Source organism: Podarcis melisellensis (assembly GCF_964234715.1).
Source record: "Podarcis melisellensis genome assembly, chromosome: 1".
Lineage (NCBI taxonomy): Eukaryota > Metazoa > Chordata > Lepidosauria > Squamata > Lacertidae > Podarcis > Podarcis melisellensis.
In genome coordinates, this window is record NC_138528.1 from 123,823,046 (window position 1) to 123,845,530 (window position 22,485).

The window sequence follows — 22,485 nt, forward strand, 5'->3', positions numbered from 1 at the left end:
GCACTGGTGATATTAAATATCTAAATAAATTGTTGTTGTTTAGTCGTGTCCGACTCTTCATGACCCCATGAACCAGAGCATGCCAGGCCCTCCTGTCTCCCGCAGTTTGGTCAAACTCATGCTGGTAGCTTCGAGAACACTGTCCAACCATCTCGTCCTCTGTCGTCCCCTTCTCCTTGTGCCCTCCATCTTCCCCAACATCAGGGTCTTTTCCAGGGAATCTTCTCTTCTCATGAGGTGGCCAAAGTATTGGAGCCTCAGCTTCACGATCTGTCCTTCCAGTGAGCACTCAGGGCTGATTTCCTTCAGAATGGATAGGTTTGATCTTCTTGCAGTCCATGGGACTCTCAAGAGTCTCCTCCAGCACCATAATTCAAAAGCATCAATCTTCGGTGATCAGCCTTCTTTATGGTCCAGCTCTCACTTCCACACATCACTAGTGGGAAAACCATAGCTTTAACTATACGGACCTTTGTTGGCAAGGTGATGACTCTGCTTTTTAAGATGCTGTCTAGGTTTGTCATTGCTCTAAATAAATAAGTAAATGTTATTACCCATATTATAGGCCACATTGGCATTCAATATCTCACACTGGCATTCAATATCTCATCCTCCTATAGAGCACGCATTGCGCAGAGGTCACCAGAGCTACCCTTGTTGTTGCGGGCGGGTACGTTTGGATAGCCACAACTACCCTATTGGTCTCTAGGGTTGTTGGGGGTAATTTGGCCAATGAGAGAACATGCAAGCAGCAATTCGAGGGACATATAAATACCGCTGCATGTCGCGTAGAGATTTCTCTTTCGCTTTGTGCACCGGTTCACCAGCCTGTCCTCCCTAATTTTAGGGTATGTGCAAAACGGTCAGCTTCTAGAAACTGCATTGATCCAACCAGACTTGTACCCATAAAGGTTGAGAGAATGATGATGTTGGGTACGTTTTGCAAAAATAAAAGACGTTAACTTTGTTGCTTTTGGTCTTCAAGTGGAAATACATGCTTACAACCATGTTCTGGGTTGCTTTCCCACAAGAGAAAGCACTCTTCAGCACTCAATCAGAGCAAATGGTGATTCGGGTTTCCTCCGGATTGACGTATGCCCCAGTTTAGGGTATTCTCTAGGAAAGGAGTGCAGCAAGTGGGAAACAACTCAGGCCCAGATTTTCTCTGTTTTCCCCCATGCTTTCTAGGCAAGAGGAAGTGTGGATGAGACCCTAATTTAGCACAGGCTCTAGTTTTCCCCACCCCTTGACTCTGTTTGAAGTGCTTCTCTCTCTCTCTCTCTCTCTCTCTCTCTCTCTCTCTCTCTCTCTCTCTCTCTCTCTCTTTCTTTCTTTCTTTCTTTCTTTCTCTCTCTCTCTCTCCCTGCCCCCTCCCATATACATAGACGCACTTCTTTCAAAAATAGAAAAAAGACACTTTCAATCACAAGTACAGTTTTGTCACCTTCTGTTCTACCAAGATATCAGGATCACACACACGGGAACTTTTCTCTTCCCTTTAATGTGTGCCACCTCGCTCCTCTTTCATTCATGAGTGGAGTGATTTCATTGCCTACCAGAGTGGAATGCGAAAGCGACACTTTTGGACTGAGGACAGGAAGTTGTTGCTTTTTTTATAATAATAATAAAAAAAGAATGAACACAAAGGTTCCACTTTACTACTGCTTCGAGGGAAAGGCTGCAGCATTTGTGTGTGTGTGTGTGTGTGTGTGTGTGTGAGAGAGAGAGAGAGAGAGAGAGAGAGAGAGAGAGAGAGAGAGAGAGAGAGAGAGAGAGAGAGAGATATTCCACTTCAACAGAGAAAAACACCTTCGGCATCAGTGGCCAATAAAACATCCTATCTGAGTGGAGTGAAGATGAGGCTCTCTTACAATTAAAGATGGCCAACAGGGGCATGCAAGGCGACTGAAGTGTCCTTGGAGAATTCACCTGCATCTCTGAGAATAAAATGTGCAATGGTTTTAATGGGTATAGAAGGACGGTCCTCTTTTTACGCTAAATAAATGTATGAAGTTTAAAATGTAAAGAGCTATTAATAATTGCTATGCATATCTTGGCGGTACGAGGCTCAGCGCCTGGGCGACACACTTGATTGCATCCTAAGCAAGTCGGGGGCTTCAGCCTTGCCAGGCTTCAGCCTCTACCACATATCTTCAAGACACGCGATTAAAGCTGTCATAAAAGTTTGCAAAATTCAAAGAAATGCATCCACTTCGCAGACACTGGCCAACATGGTACAGACCAGGGAAATGGTAGTGGTTTCTTTTGGCCTCGCCTGTAACAATGAAAAACCTACGATCCCCAAATTAGTCCTCACTCCTTGGAGAGACTGTGGGTTGTGGGGGGAAGACGGGGGAGACTGTGGGGCTCGTTGGGGGACTGAAGAAGAACTGGATCTTGCCGCACTCCTAACTGCATCAGCTTGTTGTTGTTGTTGTTGCTTAGTTGTTTACTTGTGTCCGACTCTTCGTGACCCCCTGGACCAGAGCACGCCAGGCACTTCTGTCTTCCACTGCCTCTCGCAGTTTGGTCAAACTCATGCTGGTGGCTTCGAGAACACTGTCCAACCATCTCGTCCTCTGTCATCCCCTTCTCCTTGTGCCCTCCATCTTCCCCAACATCAGGGTCTTTTCCAGGGAGTCTTCTCTTCTCATGAGGTGGCCAAAGTATTGGAGCCTCAGCTTCAGTATCTGTCCTTCCAGTGAGCACTCAGGGCTGATTTCCCTAAGAATGGAGAGGTTTGATCTTCTTGCAGTCCATGGGACTCTCAAGAGTCTCCTCCAGCACGATAATTCAAAAGCATCAATTCTTCAGCGATCAGCTTTCTTTATGGTCCAGCTTTCATTTCCATACATCACTACTGGGAAAACCATAGCTTTAACTATACAGGCCTTTGTTGGCAAAACTAGATGGGGCAATAGTGACACAATCGATAATGGTATGGTTATTTGGGAGGGAGGGTTCATAGAAGGATCTGGTCCACATTGAAACTGAAGCAGGGACTGGGGGAGTTAATTTCTTGTCCTTTCAGAGTTAGAATCTGAATCAGGGTGACCCACAGCTGCTATGAGCACCCAGGGGGAAATCCTAAAAGCTGAAGACCACAACTGAAACAAAGGATTTCTGCCCCCTCCACGAACACATGTCCCCCACTGGAGTTAAGCACCTCCCAAAGCTGTTATTATGCATGTTTTGTGTTTATTGTCATCATCTAACTGGAGGAGACTCTTGAGAGTCCCATTCTTAAGGAAATCAGCCCTGAGTGCTCCCTGGAAGGACAGATCATGAAGCTGAAGCTCCAATACTTTGGCCACTTCATGAGAAAAGAAGACTCCCTGGAAAAGACCCTGATGTTGGGGAAGATGGAGGGCACAAGGAGAAGGGGATGACAGAGGACGAGATGGTTGGACAGTGTTCTTGAAGCTACCAGCATGTGTTTGACCAAACTTTGGGAGGCAGTGGAAGACAGGAGTGCCTGGCGTACTCTGGTCCATGGGGTCACGAAGAGTCAGACACGACTAAACGACCAAACAGCAACAACAAACTTTGCTCTGGGTTTGGGGTGGTTGGGGAGAATAGTATGATTCTCCTGACACAGGGGGATGCTTCTCCAAGAAATGAGAGATCCTTGGACCGCTTTGTGAAAAGGAGATTCACTTAGACGCTTAACTGTGTCCACAGAATCATTCTAATTAGAACGGTGATTTAAACCCAGCTTGTGTCATTCTGATTAGGCAAATCCTACAGATCTAGACCACTCAGCTGAGGTGTGCTTCCTTTTGTGTTGCCGACAGATGCCGATGTCACTTCTCAGGGAGCTGAGCATGAATTCATTAAGCAGCTTCCCTTGAAATCCCTTGAACTATGATAATTCCTCAGATGCTTACCTGGGACAGTGGGAGAATTCAAATAACGGGAAGCCACTTTAGTTTGGGTCAGCCTGCCCCCTTAGAGAGAAGAAGAAGAAGAGTTTGGATTTGATATCCCGCCTTTCACTCCCTTTAAGGAGTCTCAAAGCGGCTAACAATCTCCTTTCCCTTCCTCCCCCACAACAAACACTCTGTGAGGTGAGTGGGGCTGAGAGACTTCAAAGAAGTGTGACTGGCCCAAGGTCACGCAGCAGCTGCATGTGGAGGAGCGGAGACTCGAACCCGGTTCCCCAGATTACGAGACTACCACTCTTAACCACTACACCACACTGGCTGTCGAGAGAGCCAAACTATGTAGGCAGAAAGCTTTTTCGGAGAATTGCTCTCCCACCTACCCAAGATTCCAGAGCTCTGTGACAAAGCTACTGTCTTTGTAGCTGAAAAACATAATGATTTAAAGCTTCTTCTTATTGCTCCAGTGCAAGTTTAGTTGTCTTTAAAGCCCTAAACAGCCTTGGCCTAGTATACCTGAGGGAGCGTCTCCATCCCCATCGTTCTGCCCAGACACTGAGGTCCAGCTCCGAGAGCCTTGTGGCGGTTTCCTCACTGCGAGAAGTGAGGTTACAAGGAACCTGACAGAGGGCCTTCTGGGTAGTGGTGCCCACCCTCTCAAACAACCCTCCCATCAGATGTCAAGGAAATGAACAACTACCTGACTTTTAGAAGACATCTGAAGGCAGCCCTGTTTGGGGAAGTGTTTAATGTTTGATATTTGATCATGTTTTTAATATTGTGTTGGGAGCCGCCCAAAGTGGCTGGGGAAACCCAGCCAGATGGGCAGGGTATGAATTATATTATTATTATTATTATTATTATTATTATTATTATTATTATTATTATGCTGCACTCTCCTTTTTGAAGCAGTTGCCCAGACTGGCTTGTAAACTCCCCCTTCACTTCCTAGCCTTCTATCTATGGTGAATCCCAAGGAACCATCTCTGTGGCTGCCTCGCTCTCTGCTTGGCAACACACAACAAACACCTTGTTCCGAGAGGCAGGGCTTGCAGGCTGTCAGCAAAGAAACTGTCGGAGTGGCTTTGTGGTGGAACCACCAAGTCTGATTCCTGTCCCTGTCCTGTGCTGGGGCACCTACCTGTTTCCTCCTCTCCATCATCCTTCAAGCTCCTAGCCTCCAGCACTTCCCAGCTTTTCCCCTCCTCTGGGGTGTGGCTGGTTTCTCACCGCCAGGAGCCAGGAGCCCGGATCCGAATCCTCTCCCTCTGTGCTTTCCTGGGCGGTGGCTCTTGGCCAGGCAGTTTCCACCACTCCTGCTTATCCAGCCAGTCCCTGATATGGGGCATAGCTCAGGAGCATGAAGGTTATCTGGGCATCAAAAACAAGCAACATAGCGGAAGCAGAGGTTTCCCATGGGCGTTCCAAGATATTCGAGAGACTCCATTACAATATTGCAATACAAAGCCAGTGTATTCTTCGGGCATCTCTGAAGGCAGGCAGGCAGTGTGTGTGTGTGTGTGTGTGTGTGTGTGTGTGTGTGTGTGTGTGAGACAGCTGTCAACTTTTCCCTTTTCTTGCGAGGAATCCTATTCGGAATAAGAGAATTTCCCTTTAAAAAAGGGAAATGTTGACAGCTATAGGGTGTGTGTGGAGGAGGAGTGATCCAGTGTGGTGTAGTGGTTAAGAGCGGTAGTCTTGTAATCTGGGGAACCGGGTTCGAGTCTCCGCTCCTCCACATGCAGCTGCTGGGTGACCTTGGGCCAGTCACACTTCTTTGAAGTCTCTCAGCCCCACTCACCTCACAGAGTGTTTGTTGTGGGGGAGGAAGGGAAAGGAGAATGTTAGCCGCTTTGAGACTCCTGAAGGGGAGTGAAAGGTCAGGATATCAAATCCAAACTCTTCTTCTTCTTCTTCTTCTTCATCTTCAAAATAAATCCTGTGACAAGAGAGGCCTGGGGCACTGTGCAACCTTACTGAATTTCACGCCAAAACAGGGGAGTCTGGAAGCATCCCTCTGCCATGGAGCTGTGACTTTTCTCCAACATGCATCTTTAAAGCCCTATATGGCTGAGGAGTGCGAGTCTTCAAGGGCTGCCCCTTCCCATATGAACCACCCCAGACTCTGCAGTCTTCGCCAGAGGCCCTTCTCTGTGTGCCCCACCTGAGGAAGTTGTGGAGGGTTAAGAACACAGGAGAACATCACACAGACTCGTGTTCTTCCCCTGCCACATTGGCAGAATGAAAATAGGGACTGGGGCTGAGCCTGAGATGCCACAACCACATTCCCTCAGCTTCCTGCCCCACCTCAGGAGACCTCTCTCTCTCTCTCTTTCTAAGTGGCCATTCCTTGGTGGAACTGTGAAGAAGTGCCTCTGCTGTGGTGCCCCTCTGTGCCCCCACCTTTTCCACCCTTTTGACTGGCATGGAAGATCCTCAATGGGAAAGTGGATTCAAGTGCCGAGGGCAGAGCTTGGAAGCTGAGCTGCTGCACAGCTAGGCCCTCAAAATTCACTTTGTTCTTCTTCACATCCGGCTAGGCAGCCTTCCTTATCTGTGACCAGTGGAGTGTTCTGTTTCCATCTGTGTATTTCATCTCAGCCCTCCCTCCCACCCTTTGCCGTGGAGAGTTAGGATGCTTTTCCAGCCTTCCCAATCTTCTTTATATGCGGCTTGACTATGCAGGTAGAATGAATTCCTCTCAAAGCTGAGGCACACACACACACACACGCCCCATACGCGCACATATATATATATACACTGAGGAGGTGGGGGAAAGAGGCTCACGTCCGTGATTGATGCACTGTTTAATGCCTACGTACAGAGTCTCGAATTGAACTTAGTGCTTGTTTGGGAAGGAGCCTTTCAAAAGGCACTCTTGACAGGAGAATCCACTCCCCCTGGTCTTTGAGGACAGAATCACCAAAGGAGAAGGTAAAAGGTAAAGGCCCCCTGGACGGTTCAGTCCAGTCAAACGCGACTATGGGGTTGTGGCGCTCATCTCGCTTTCAGGCCAAGCGAGCCGGCGTCTGTCCACAGACAGCTTCCCGGGTCATGTGGCCAGCAGGACTAAACCACTTCTGGCGCAATGGAACACTGTGACAGAAACCAGAGCGCACGGAAACGCTGTTTACCTTCCCGCCGCAGTGGTACCTATTTATCTACTTGCACTGGCATGCTTTCCAACTGCTAGGTTGGCAGGAGCTGGGACAGAGCAACGGGAGCTCACTCTGTCACAGGGATTCGAACTGCCGACCTTCCGATCGGCATGCCTAAGAGGCTCAGTGGTTTAGACCAGTGTTCCCCAACCTTGGGCCTCCAGCTGTTTTTGGACTACAACTCCCATCATCCCTCGCTAGCAAGACCAGTGGTCAAGGATGATGGGAATTGTAGTCCAAAAACAGCTGGAGGCCCAAGGTTGGGGAACACTGGTTTAGGCCACAGAGCCACCCGCATCCCTGTTACCAAAGGAGAAACCTTCAGGCAACTACACTAAGAATGGAGAGGGCTTTGGTTTGTCTCTCCAGGTCTATTGTGGTTGTGGCTGGGTAACACGGGTACACGGGTACCTCGGGATGTGAACAGGATCCGTACTTAACCCGAGGAACCACTGTATTTTGAAAATAATAATAATAACAAATTCCTAGGCCCCACAAATAACCCAGAGATGCATTTTAAATACAGTGGTACCTCAGGTTACATACGCTTCAGGTTACATACGCTTCAGGTTACAGACTCTGCTAACCCAGAAATAGTACCTTGGGATAAGTACTTTGCTTCAGGATGAGAACAGAAATCGTGCTCCGATGGTGCGGCAGCAGCAGGAGGCCTCATTAGCTAAAGTGGTGCTTCAGGTTAAGAACAGTTTCAGGTTAAGAACGGACCTCCAGAATGAATTAAGTACTTAACCTGAGGTACCACTGTATGTACAAAAAAGGTAATGTGTGGAGCTGTCCTTAAAGTCCATGTTTGAATATATGTTTTTTCCCCTCCCCTTTGAGCTTAAATACAGCCAGTCACAAAAATAAAATTAGATCCTCCATAGCCTCCAACATTTCTCTGATGAAAATAGGGACGTCCCATTCCATAATGATAATTTTACTATTTCTAACCCACACACCTTATTGGGTTGCCCCAGCACTCTGGGCAGCTTCCAACATATACAAAAGCATAATAAAACAATAAATATTATTTTAAAAAACTTCCCTATGCAGGATTCCCTCCAGACGGTTTGGGGACTGGATAACTCCATACCCTCCAACGTTTCTCCACTGAAAATAGGGACATCCTGAGGAAAAGTGGGACATTCTGGAATAAAATCAGAAACCAGGACGGCTTCTCTAAATCAGGCACATCCCTGGAAAATAGGGGCACTTGGGGGGTTTGAAACTGTAACATACCTGCATGTGGCAATTCAGGACTTCTTGGCAAACCTGAATACTTGTCTAGAGGTATTTTCACACCTCAGGTTCTAATACATAATCAGAGCTTCGGTTCCATGGCTTGCACATCCAAATTAATTAGAAATTTATATGGCCAGGAGTTCAGTTCCGCCTGCATTTAAGACAGAGGCCATTACTGCTTCTGTATTTGCTCTCTTCATCATGGAATAATTATCTGCCCATTTAGAAAATGCAAAATTTGTTTCTGTTTTTAATAGAGGCTTCAAACCATAAAAAATATTCATCTGAACTGCAGAGCTTCAGAAGGCCCTCAGTGGAAAGCAAATGTTTGACTCCAGGTGCACTTTAAATGAGACAGCTAGTTGTCCATATAGATATGCTTCTTGGATTTTATTTAACTAGCCATTTAGTCTGCCCTAACCCTGTGGTTCAGAGCGAGCAATGGCACTTCTGTATTTTATTCCAGCGTCATGGCAAACTTGTAAATTAGAGTGCCCTTCTTTCCTTGTGTGCTGGTGAGGTGCTGAGAGGATCACCCAAAAGCATCCAGGAAATGTATTGCTAAGAAAAGATTTGAATCGAACCCTGCTAGGTCTGTCAGTCACACTTGCTAGCCAGTGGATACACTGAACTTTCATTCGCTTTGACTTTACAAGAAAATAAGCAAGTAAATAATGTTATCCTGAGCAAAGCTTACATGCTACTGGTGATAATGCATTCACACGACTCTCTTTGAGTGGCCTGCCATCCAATAATTAGGACAAAACCATGTTTACAATACCATGAAGATTTGGGGGCAACTGAGACAAAACTATGCACTGGTGGGCCTTGTTCATTCGTGTGATATTATCGCTTTGATGTTGCTGAAGTTCATAATGCAAACTCTATGTTTGTCTCTAATCCAGCTCAGGGCAAGCGAAATTGTCTATTAAGTGCTGAAGAAACACACCCCAAGTTGGCAGGGGAAGTTTTGCAGGAGATGGACAAGTAGCAAAATTCACAAAAGGGCCACGTTTATTGTTCTGAGATTGCAATTCTCTTCACATATATCAGGGATCATGCCATGTGTGAATTCAACAGGCCTTAAAGGTAAAGGACCCCTGACAGTTATGTCCAGTCGTGGACAACTCTGGGATTACGGCGCTCATCTCGCTTTACAGGCCGAGGGAGCCGGCGTTTGTCCGCAGACAGCTTTTCCGGGTCATGTGGCCAGCATGACTAAGCCGCTTCTGGCGCAATGGAACACCAAAACCAGAGCAGCGCACAGAAACACCATTTACCTTCCCACCAGAGCAGTACCTATTTATCTACTTGCACTTTTGGGCTTGCTTTCAAACTGCTAGGTTTGACAGGATCTGGGATCGAGCAACAGGAGCTCACCCCGTCGCGGGGATTCAAGCCGCCGACCTTCTGATCAGCCAACCCAAGAGGCTCAGTGGTTTAGACCACAGCGCCACCATAACCCCACATAGGATTGTGGAGCATTGCTTCCATTTGCGAATATGAAGTACTGGGCATGTTGACAAATAACAATAATTTGAATATCACTTTCCACTTTGATGAAGAACTTACTGAACAGGGAAGTTCTCATGAAGAAAGGTGGATTCGGTCTTGATTTCCTTGGGTATCGGCATCTAAGGCTGCGGTCCTCACCCTGTCTACTCAAATGTAAATCCTATTCAGTGGCACTTTACTCACAGGTAAGTGGGTTGCAGCCCGTATCTCCTGAAACCCTCTAGCATGTGGCAAAGAGCTTTTTAAAAAAACGTAGCGGAATGCAAATAAAATTTGACATATCCAAAATGACAAGAAGCCAGCACCCCACCCTGTACGGGAAACTTGTAGGAAACCAACATCACAGCTTTCTTCTTCTGTTAACCTTCTGTCAGAGTTCCTTCCAAGCAATTACCACCAAAGTGACTGAAAGGGAAATCTGGCAGGGTATATTTCTGCCAAATTTGTCTCACAGCAATACACAGTAGAAATATTATTTTGGATTGCTCATTTTGGGCCTGATCCCACCACTTAAAAAAAAAATTGTCTCTGTTGCTCTTCGCTCCAGAGTGTCAAAAAAATCAAAAAATCAGTTATCCTCTGAATAAGCTTCCATATACAATATGGTTGTGCCTATTGTTTCAACGAGAAGAAAGCAAGGAGAGAGAGAGAGAGAGAGAGAGAGAGAGAGAGAGAGAGAGAGAGAGAGAGAGAGAGAGAGAAGGTTGTGAGGGAACATTGTGTCAACATTAATGTCTGTAATGACTTGCGACATCACAGTGCGCTTCAGGGTCTGTGTCTCGTTTGTGCTTTCAGCAGTCCTGTGTGATACAGTATCGGCACCCCCATTTTACAGATGGGGAACTGAGTCTGAAATATTCCATTCTTCCCAAAAGCCTCCCCTTAAAGGCATTACCCAAGGCCTCTTGGCTGAGCGTGGGATTGAACCCATGAAAGCACATTTGGATCCTGCACTCTTTCTGTTGACTTTACCATGCACCTAGAAGCAGTTATGTGATACCTGTGCAATAGCTATGTTCCACCACCTAGATCTGTCCTAGAACTGAGGTGCCAGCTTCTCAAAATAATTGAGGGGGTCCGCCGCGATATCCTGATGTCGCACATGTGACATTCTGAAGAGCAAGGGGTTGGCACTGAACATTGAGGGGACCCGGCCCCCTAAAAAAACAGGGGAGGGGACTATAGTGCCTTGGCCCCCAGTAGCCCTAAACGGCCTCAGCCCAGTATACCTGAAGGAGCATCTCCACCCCCATCGTTCAGCCCAGACACTGAGGTCCAGCGCCGAGGGCCTTCTGGCAGTTCCCTCATTGCGAGAAGTGAGGTTACAGGGAACCAGGCAAAGGGCCTTCTTGGTAGTGGCGCCCTCCCTGTGGAACGCCCTCCCATCAGATGTCAAAGAAATAAACAACTATCTGACGTTTAGAAGTTTTTAATGTTTGATGTTTTATCATGTTTTTAATATTCTGTTGGGAGCCGCCCAGAGTGGCTGGGGAAACCCAGCCCAATGGGCGGGGTATAAATATATTATTATTATTATTATTATTATTATTATTATTCATTATAGTTGACACCTATGTCCTGGACAGAAACACACATTGCCTTAACTCCCCACCCCCTACCCCGCTTCACTTATGACTTTCTTAATATTGTCATTGAGGTTGTCCTTCTTCGCTACAAATGAGACATTTAGGCAGAGCTTCTTTTCATCTGGAATTTCTAGCACCTCTCAGGTGGGCGCCATTGCCATTATAAGAGAACAAGGGAGGCGTTCATGGTGAGATCTGACACCTCTTTTCCTAAAATATTAGTAGTAGTAGTAGTAGTAGTAGTACCGCATCCAACTGGCTGGGTTGCCCCAGCCACTTTGGGCGGCTTCCAGCATATATACAAACACAGCCAAACATTAAACCTTAGAAAGCTTCCCTATACAGGGCGGCCTTCAGATGTTTCCTAAATGTTACTGAATTAATCGTCTCCTTAACATCTGATGGGAGGGCATTCCACACGGCATTCAGAGCTCTTGTCTAGTCTACTACAGTGGTACCTCGGGTTACAGACGCTTCAGGTTACATACTCCGCTAACCCAGAAATAGTACCTCGGGTTAAGAAGTTTGCTTCAGGATGAGAACAGAAATGGTGCGGTGGCAGCGGGAGGCCCCATTAGCTAAAGTGCTACCTCAGGTTAAGAAAAGTTTCAGGTTAAGAACGGACCTCCAGAACAAATTAAGTTCTTAACCCGAGGTACCACTGTACTAGAACGGTTTTACTATAGATTGTAAGAAGTGAATGGAGGACTCTTCAGCATGCCTATGCTCCTCAGACAAAATGCCACAAGGCTGATTGGGTCAAGAGATTTTTAACATGGGAAAATTTATCCAGTGGCAAGGTGGGGGAATCAAAGGAAAGTTTGTTGTTTCGTATTGGAATACAAGCCACAGCAGATCCTTTTTCATTATCAGAAGAGATCTAAATATTAAATCAGCTGTAACTTCCCTCCTCTTTTGTATCATTTTTATTATCGTTCTTACCTTTGCCATTCATTTCATGCTATTAATTAGTATTTTACGGTCTGTAGTATGATAAGCAATGACAAGTCATTGGGAAACTACTGTTTTATTGTAGGCTTAGTTAATGTGCTTTTTGAGAAATATTAACTTTTAAAGTGTTAAAAATAAATAAAGGGGAAATCACTTCATGGCGAGGCTGCCACCACAAATTGGCATGCACCAACCTCCACAATAAACAGACTTTTGTGGCAAAACCTGGAGGAATTTTGGCATCACCAAAGACTCTATTTGGTCCTTCTTTCTCCCATAACCCATAAAGAGCCTTAAGATGTTCAGAGGAGACCATTCTGGGAAAGAGTATTTACAGAAATAAGCAAAATCATGAATCAGAAGAAACAATGTAATTGAAGCCTTGGTTTATTAACAATATTCAAAAATATTCAACTTAATTTATTATTAATTTATTATTAATTATTAATATTAAATATTATTAATTTATTAAGTTGAAAACCCTCCCATCAGATGTCAAGGAAATAAATGACTATTTGACTTTTAGAAGACATCTGAAGGCAGCACCGTTTAGGGAAGTTTTTAATGTTTGATGTTTTATCGTGTTTTTAATATTCTATTGGGAGCCACGCAGAGTGGATGTGGTAACCCAGCCAGATGGGTGGCATACATATATTAAAACTGTTGTTGTTGTTACACAAGGAACTTATTGCTTTTCTTCTGGTGGTGTCACGATTACTCATAGCAAAGAACTGGAGAGGTCATGATTACATCACATCACACAATGGAAACAGAGCACATGGAGTATGCTTTATCTGAGAAACAAACTAAGAAGAAGATGCTCCCGCTTTATCACTACCCTAAGGAGCACGTCAAAGTGCAAGTAGATAAAAAGGTACCGCTCCAGTGGGAAGGTAAACGGTGTTTCCATGTGCTGCTCTGGTTCACCAGAACTGGCTTAGTCATGCTGGCCACATGACCCGGAAGCTGTACGCCGGCTACCTCGGCCAGTAAAGCGAGATGTGTGCCGCAACCCCAGAGTCGTCTGTGACTGGACCTAATGGTCAGAGGTCTCTTTACCTTTACCTTTAAGGAGTCTCAAAGCGGCTAACAATCTCCTTTTCCCCTCCTCCCCCACAACAAACACTCTGTGAGGTGAGTGGGGCTGAGAGACTTCAGAGAAGTGTGACTGGCCCAAGGTCACCCAGCAGCTGCATGTGGAGGAGCGGAGACGCGAACCCGGTTCACCAGATTACGAGTCTACCGCTCTTAACCACTACACCACACTGGTGTACAAGCCCTGAACAATGCATCTAATATAGACAGTTTTGCTGAAAGATGGTGTTCAAATGATGGCAGGTACCCACTGACTACGCACATGGACTTATGGAAAAATCTGATGCCTTAGCCTTCTGTTCTGGGACTTGATGGGAATGGGGAAAACCAATTGTTCTGTTCATGTTTATATTTTTGAAAACCAATAAAAAAACCTTTTAAAATAAAAAATACCTTCAGAGGAGGCTCTATTAATAGTCCTACCCATGTCTGCTGCTCATTATGCAGTAAACTGGGACGGGGCCTTTTTTTCTTGTGGCCTCACAGTTATAGACATCCCTTCCATTAGAAATGTCATAGTCTCTCTTGTTGTCAGCCTTTCATCACCAGATTAATGCATTTTTGCTCCATTGTGCCTTTTGGAAAGCAAAGTGAGAACTCTTTTTCTTAATAATGAATATTTTTTTAAAAAAAAATACGCATATTTGAAGACAGCTACAACTTCTATCAAACGCAGCAACAATGGACTTGTGCTGGCAATGCAGCTATTGCGTCTCTTTCCCCCATGCTCCTCCAAAATCTTATTGGGGGTACCCCACCCCCATAGCTGAATCTGAGGGTGCACAGGGGCTCGTCTCTTGCCCTAGCAGAACAGGAGAACTGGATACTGCCCTATATCCCTGTTATATCTCCCTCTCAGTTAAACTGTGCTTGTTGTTAATGGTGTGCAAGTCTAAGAATGCTCTTGATCATTTGTTCCATTGTTTATTATCCGAATTTATGCTCTGCCCTTCAAGTAATGCATCAGGGTAACAATAAGAATATTATAAATTAGTATAATGGAACGTCGATTACTAAGGTTGAAGGGGGCAGGGGTAGATTTCCCATTGTTTCACTAGTGTTTTTCTCGTGGCAGTGGAAGGAAGGCCACTCTCAAGAACTCACCCACATCCGTTTATTACGAAAATGAGCCAAAATGTATAATAAGGAAAACATAGACTGGGAATCAATAATGACAATTCAGCGTCTTTCAACGACAACACGTCACGGGGAAACAAAGGACTTGAGAAAACCACTTAGAATGGTAAAACACAGAACATTAACAAAAGGAGCGCCCAAACACAGGCATTTATTAACATGTAAATAGACTGAGTCAGCAATTAGTCAAGACTCATTATAATTGAAGAGACTATAGTAATTAAGCTGCCATCGATTTAATTGTTCCCATTTAATTTAAGGTAAATATTTACTATAACCACGGTTTCTTCTTGACTTCTGCATGGAAGGGAAATATATTGATACAGGGCTTGGGATCAAACTTCCCTCGCAGCTTTAGGGAATGTGCGTTCCAACCAACTGTCATTCCAGAGTGTGTGTCTTAACTGCAGAAGCAGCTCAGCCAAGGCAGCGATCTCGAGCTGACAGATCTTTTGAAACTATGCAAATCAGAAAGGCATGTTTGACTCCAAATGGAGGCTCATTAAAAGTCCTTTCACATACTCAAGATTCAGTTTCATTCCTCTACCACTACCCCTTTTTTAAAAAAAAAAACAACCCACAAATTTCATCGAACACCTCGTGAGGCCTGTTCATGAGGTAAAATGAACATCCATGAGGAGGCTGACCACGGCATGAAGAGCCTCTCAACCGCCATGTTTGACGTCACATTGGCAGGCTCTGTGGTGGGGCCAAATTGCACAACCGTATTGAGGCAACACTGGGTGTTGAAATTTTGCACCCCTAACAATTTTGCGCCTGGGGCAACTGCCCCTGTTCTCCCTCCCCGCCCCCATGCTATGCCACTGGCAAAGGGGAAGGGACAGTGACGCCCATTGTCCAAATGGAATTATAGCCATGGTTCTATAGATACTGTATTGAGGGATATGTCTCTATATATTTTGCATTTAAATGTCATATTATATGTAGCGGGGAGACAAAGGGACAGATGTGGTTCTGTGCCCGTCATACATTCTGATTTGTTATAAAAAGGCCTTTCTAGACCACACGTAAGTATGGATACAGTGGTACCTCGGTTTTCGAACGTAATCTGTTCCAGAAGTCTGTTCCTGAAACGTTCAAAAACCGAGGACTCAACAGCTGACAGCCTCTGGATCATGCACTCAGCGGAAGCCGTGTGGCATGTTCGACTTCCGAGGTGTGTTCAAAATCCGAAGCATTTACTTCCAGGTTCACGACGTTCAAAAACCGAAATGTCTGACTTTGTTCGAAAACCGAGGTACCACTGTACTTGGGTTTGGTGTGTGTCATCCCCTCCACCATCATAATGTTGTTTAATTGTTGTGTAAACTACCTTGGGAGTCCTTTTCAGGGCCAAACATCACATGCACACATACACAAATACACTTTTTTAAGAAATAAAGTTCAGTGTCCAAAATTGTATCCTTACCACCCATGTTGAGACCAATATGGGCACAGTACACCTCCCCTTCCTGCCCACCTGCCATCTTGAGAAACGAATCAACCACACCAATAGCAATGCCACTTCTGCAATGGCTGCAGAGGTGGCAAGAGGCCCACGCAGCTGCCATCTTGGGGGCTTTGGCTGCCTCAGTCTGCCTAATGGCAGAACCACTCTGTCACCACGGTAGCAGGGATGCAACTCTGCCCATGAGAAGGCCAGGACATCGAGGGGATTCTCGTGAGATTTTGCCCGTTGAGGAACCATATACAACAGGTGGAAGTGGAAAGCTGAAGAAGAGACACCTCAGGCCTTCGCTCCATTACTAGGAGACAAGAATGAGCAGGAGAAGGGAGAACCAAATGCTTTTTTAATCCTTCTGCTCCATTTCTGAAGGAAGGAAGGAAAATCCAGATGGGCCAAAGAGGGAACCATGACTGAGGCCTTGTTTAATCTACCTGCTGCGAGTGGAATAGCTCAAGGGCAGTGGTGTGCAGTCAGTGGACTTGGGGGACTAGGCTTGTCTCCTAAATGCTCCTGGTAAATTAGAGTATTAATATATTAAATCCTGGTGCCTCCTTCCCAAAGCATGGGAAGCTTATGCCCGCATTAGGGAAGGAGGTGAGATGCTCATGCATGCAATGTGGCCCCCAGTCACCTTCGCAAGTTTGGCGCCCCTGGACCTAACTCTTCCCCTATGAAAAATACCACGGCACGGCACTTCTCAAGGGTGATGCATTCAGGCATTGTAGCCCTAGTACTAGAAAAAGGTAGGTAAAGGACCTCTGGACGGTTAAGTCCAGTCAAAGGCGACTATGGGGTTGTGGCACTCATCTGGCTTTCAGGCCGATGGAACCGGCGTTTGTCCACAGACAGCTTTCCAGATCATGTGGCTAGCATGACGAAACCGCTTCTGGTGCAACAGGACACTGTGACGGAAAGCAGAGTGCACGGAAACGCCATTCACCTTCCCGCCGCAGTGGTACCTATTTATCTACTCGCACTGGTGTGCTTTCAAACTGTTGGTTGGCAGGAGCTGGGACAGAGCAACGGGAGCTCACCCCATCATGGGGATTTGACCACCGACCTTCTGATCGGCAAGCCCAAGAGCAGGCTTCCTCAACCTCAGCCCTCCAGATGTTTTGAGACTACAATTCCCATCATCCCTGACCAGTTGTCCTGCTAGCTAGGGATCATGGGAGTTGTAGGCCAAAAACATCTGGAGGGCCAAGGTTGAGGAAACCTGCCCAAGAGGCTCCGTGGTTTAGACCACAGCGCTACTAAGCCTCCAGAACAACTTGTTTTATGCAAACTTTCAATCTGGGAACCCTGTGGGCAACTATTTAGAGATGGTGTCTGTCATTTGAATTGAAATACAATCCCCATGGTTGAGAAGGCCATGGCCTGTGAGGCATTTCCCTCTGCTGCCCAGTGCTGCTAATGGACAAATTCAAGGCTCTCCCATCTTTGATTTCTTTTGTTGTTTAGTCGTTTAGTCATGTCCGACTCTTCGTGACCCCATGAACCAGAGCACGCCAGGCACTCCTGTCTTCCACTGCCTCCCGCAGTTGGTCAACCTCATGCTGGTACCTTCGAGAACACTGTCCAACCATCTCGTCCTGTCATCCCCTTCTCCTTGTGTCCTCCATCTTTCCCAACATCAGGGTCTTTTCCAGGGAGTCTTCTCTTCTCATGAGGTGGCCAAAGTCTTGGAGCCTCAGCTTCACGATCTGTCTTTCCAGTGAGCACTCAGGGCTGATTTCCTTCCGAATGGATAGGTTTGTTCTTCTTGCAGTCCATGGGGCTCTCAAGCGTCTCCTCCAGCACCATAATTCAAAAGCATCAATTCTTTGGCGATCAGCCTTCTTTATGGTCCAGCTCTCACTTCCATACATCACTACTGGGAAAACCATAGCTTTAACTATATGCACCTTTGTCGGCAAGGTGATGTCTCTGCTTTTTAAGATGCTGTCTAGGTTTGTCATTGATTTCTTTACCTTAAATTAAAGCAGACATTTAATAGAGGATTACTCTCTGGTAGCTTGTCCTATTGAGGATTCCTGCATACAGAGGACCGTTCTAAGTCAAGTAGAACACAAGGACACCCTGGTGCCTTTGCTTCATTGGGACAGCTTCTCCTCTGTTTTTCCTTGTCAATCACTGCTTTTCCACCGAGCAAATAAACCCTCACTTCCACCTATGCACGCACACCCTGTTTCACTGGCCGCGGAGATTACTCTTTTGTTCTTGCCAATTAAGGCAGCACATTCAAACGGCTGTTGAAAAGTCACTGTGTCTAAACCAGGTTACATGCATGCGGAGTATGAATATTGTTCAATATCGCCTGAAAGGGGGGATATTTTGTTCCCCCTCTAAAAAAAAAAATAACAAAGTGAACATTTGTCAACTGGGCAGCAAACAATAAACTCATCTTTTTTTCTATATATAAAAAAAAATGACAATCTCCAAAACCAGTAATTCCTTTTTAAATAAAAACAAAAATGAGAAACAGTAACTATTAGGAAATCCCACCTGGTGCTTTTTCTGTGTTAATGATGCTTCTTAAATTGCATGTGGGTAAATGGTAATTTTGTCTCACACCATTAAAAACTAATGGAACCCTTGATGATAAGAAATGCCATAGCTAGCTTGTTGGAAAACGTTTAATTAATAAAGTAATAAAATTATTGTAAACTAGTGCAGTTTCACGGAGAATTCAATGGGATATAAAACAGATAAAACGTCCAAGAGAGTTGGTAGAAGAAATAAATGCTACTATACAGTAAAGGCAGAGTATAAAATGAAGCTAAAATTCAAATCAGCTGCTCAAGCTAATAAAATGCTATTACACTTCCGTTCAGAGGCTGGGAGTGGGGGGGGCAGGGAGGAATTGAACAGTCCAATTCACAATACAGTTAAACCAAAATCCTCAGATTTAAAGATAAATCTCCTTAAACACTAGTCTTTTCCTGTGCTAATTCACACAACCTTAAGTGCCTGGTGGGCACCAGAGGGCAAGAAGGCAGGCATTTACTGAGGCGGAAAATAACAGAACAAAATGCCCAGACTAATGAACCACGTAGGCTGCATTCACACGGCAGTATATTCTGATTTCCCCATTATTTCCCAAAATATTTCAGCTTTCACATAACGTGAAAGGCACAAAAGGAAGCCTAGCGGAATCTGGTGGAAGTTCCACACTCATTTCCGTGTTACTTGCTTCCAGAAAAAGAAAAACCCACTTGCAACCCTATTAATCCACAAAATCTCAGGAGTAAAGTGATGAAATTTGGGGTGACATACTGGCACACAGGGACGCGGGTGGCACTGTGGGTCAAACCACAGAGCCTAGGGCTTGCCGATCAGAAGGGCGGCAGTTTGAATCCCCGCGACGGGGTGAGCTCCTGTTGCTCGGTCCCTGCTCCTGCCCACCTAGCAGTTCAAAAGCACGTCAAAGTACAAGTAGATAAATAGATACCGCTCTGGCGGGAACGTAAACGCCGTTTCCGTGCACTGCTCTGGTTCGCCAGAAGCGGCTTAGTCATGCTGGCCACATGACTCGTAAGCTGTACGCCGGCCCCCTCGGCCAATAAAGCGAGATGAGCGCCGCAGCCCCAGAGTCGGTCACGACTGGACCTAATGGTCAGGGGTCCCTTTCCCTTTTACTGGTATACAAGCTTTTCCTGTTGTTTCCATGGTGGATCATGCGGGGGGGGGGAATAGCACACATATTCAAATATATACAGCTTGTGAAATGGAGGTTTCATTCAGATATCATAGCCAATAAATCTATCCATTTGTTTAATTCTTTTTTTAAAAAAAAACAACAACCAGCTATATTAATGGCCATTGTCATTCCTGGTGATTGATGGAAGCAGAGCAGGGTTAACACTTCACTGCTTGGAGTCCTCTCTCAGTTGCTCGAATTCAGCTCCCATGAGTCGCAGCCAGGATTGCCAGTGGTCAGGGATAGTGGGAATTCTGGTCCAGCAATATCTGCAGGTTCCTTGCATGTGGCTTAGATGAAGCATTACAAATTTCGCACATAAAGTTGGGTGCAAAGATTTTGCAGAATGCCACCCAAAGCAAAAAAATGATTCAAAAGTTCAGTGTTCCAAAAGTGCTTCCAAACGCTAAGACAGTTTTCACTCACATTTTTAGCACATCCATCATGATTCTCCATTTTTTCAGGGCCACAGCCATGAGCATTTTGCATGTTTAGGAATATTGTCTTCTTTGTATTTTTGTTTTTTAAAAAAACAACAAATCATGTCACTATACATTACTCTCCAATTTATCCTTTTGGGGACTTCCGCAAGGTGGGACAACAGGACTCCCTTGCCCATAAACTCACCTCAGACAAAGTCACTGAACGTGTTCATTTGACTACCTACATTTTCATGAGGGGGAAAAAAGACCCACCATCTCCTCAGTCAAGTGAAAGGCTGGCTAAGGGGCTTTCTCTCATGAAAGCACTGCTCCCTGTCAGTGTTAACTTTGCCATAAATGACATGTTTTCATTTGGCAAAAAAAGGAACGCGATTTTGATAACATTTTTTTTTCTTCTGAGGCAGATAAATTGACTGCTTTGACATATATACATATTTTTAAGAACCTGTCAAGGATCTGTGTCTGTTAGTGAAACCCAAAGCAACATGCTGTTACCTTGTCAAATACTTTCTTGAGCTATTTAATATACTGCCCGTCCCCTGGGAGTGACATGGTTTGTTTGTCCAAAACAGCCACTCTGGTCAAAGGTCTGTGTCAATATTTAATTGTTTTTTGTCCCCGAACCTAACTTCCCCCCAGGGGAATGTTTGTCCAGGTTGCCTACTTTGTTTATTGATGAATCTACATCCTTTATTTTTCATTTTTTTATAACTGCTTCTTTCTGTGTCATCCGATTGATCCAGGTGGACCAGAACCTTCCATTGCAGATACCACCACTCAAACCACTTTGAGCATGCTTGTGTGGCGACTTGGCAACATGGCGGCTTCTGTTCTTGGCGAAGGAGAAGAATAGCCCCATTCTGCATGAGCAAGAAGCCTCCCTCGGCAAAAGAAAACGCAGCTGCCGCGAGAGCGCATATACTCAGAATTCCTGTGAAGCTGGAGAGATGCCCTCAGCGGCTAGGAATTTGCATAGGAGTGGATTTTCTGAAATCTGGAGACCACTTCTGCAGCATCTGCTATTGCGATCACATCAACATGGTATGCATTTTTTAAAATTAAAAATTAAAAAAAATGGAACCCATCCTCAAGACCATAAAGTTTCTGAACATCTCATCCACACACAATTAAGCAAATTCACCAACGGGATAGAGAACTTCCAAATGCACAGCATAGTACAGTGGTACCTTAGGTTAAGAACTTAATTCGTTCTGGAGGTTAAGAACTTCATTCATCCGTTCTTAACCTGAAACTGTTCTTAACCTGAAGCACCACTTTAGCTAATGGGGCCTCCTGCTGCTGCCGCGCCACTGGAGCACAATTTCTGTTCTCATCCTGAAGGAAAGTTCTTAACCTGAAGCACTATTTCTGGGTTAGCGGAGTCTGTAACCTGAAGCGTATGTAACCTGAAGCGTATGTAACCTGAGGTAACACTGTACCATCATGTGATAGACAAAAATCCCATGACTGCAATCATGGAGAAGGAATTCTAACAATGACCCCTCTCCAAGCCACACACTTACCCATTCCTACTCCAACTTCTCAGGTGCCTTAACCTGGCTGGAAAATGTCTTCAAACTCCCCCCACCCCACCACCAGTGGTATTGTATTAAATTCTCAAGGGAATTCACACGTACACTCCAATGCATAATAATTTTTTCTTTCATTTTTCCCCGACTTCCCACACTGTTATCCATGGTGTTGTTGTTTTTTATTTCTCCCCCTTGCGGCACCCTATCTTCTCTGTCTTAAACCATACTAACAATTCAATAATCTATAACTCCTTCTGTTGCTCATGGTTCGAATCCTGATCGCAAATTCCTCATACTACATTATTTCTTTAAATAGTCCGAAAGAATAGTTCCATTCTTTCTTCAACAAAATGACCACCATCGAGTTCTCTTACTTTAGCTGTTAACTTTGCCAATTCCACATAACAAGAAAGTGTCCTCAAGCTATGCCTCTTGGCATTCGAGATGAAGAATGGCGGCATGTCTATGTGTGAAGAAACCTTTGGATTTTTTGTGCTTGGTTTGTAGCCTACTGTACAAAGGATGATCCCTTATATCATCCACATTTGCCTCTGGCCACACCCAACGCTTGTCTATGGCCCCCAGAAGGCAATGTGGCCCTGGGGCCAAAAAACGGTGTAAATCAATACCTATGCAGAAGGATTAAACACTGTTTATAGTCACTCTGCTGGTTCCTACCTTTATTGAACTCGAATCTAAGTAGAAGAAGGGTGCCCATGCTGAACCGAAGATAACATGGCACCACCAGGAATACATATTCCATTTCTTTTTGAA

The 22,485-nt window shown here is 45.2% G+C and overlaps 1 long non-coding RNA gene across 1 annotated transcript in view; it reads left to right on the forward strand.

Moving 5' to 3' along the window:
- LOC309363472 overlaps nt 1-22,485 on the forward strand; it is a 171,976-nt gene that overhangs the window by 56,120 nt on the left and 93,371 nt on the right. Inside the window, exon 2 of the long non-coding RNA XR_014165360.1 lies at nt 7,486-7,592. This is a non-coding gene — a long non-coding RNA (uncharacterized lncRNA). The remainder of the gene's footprint in view (nt 1-7,485; nt 7,593-22,485) is intronic.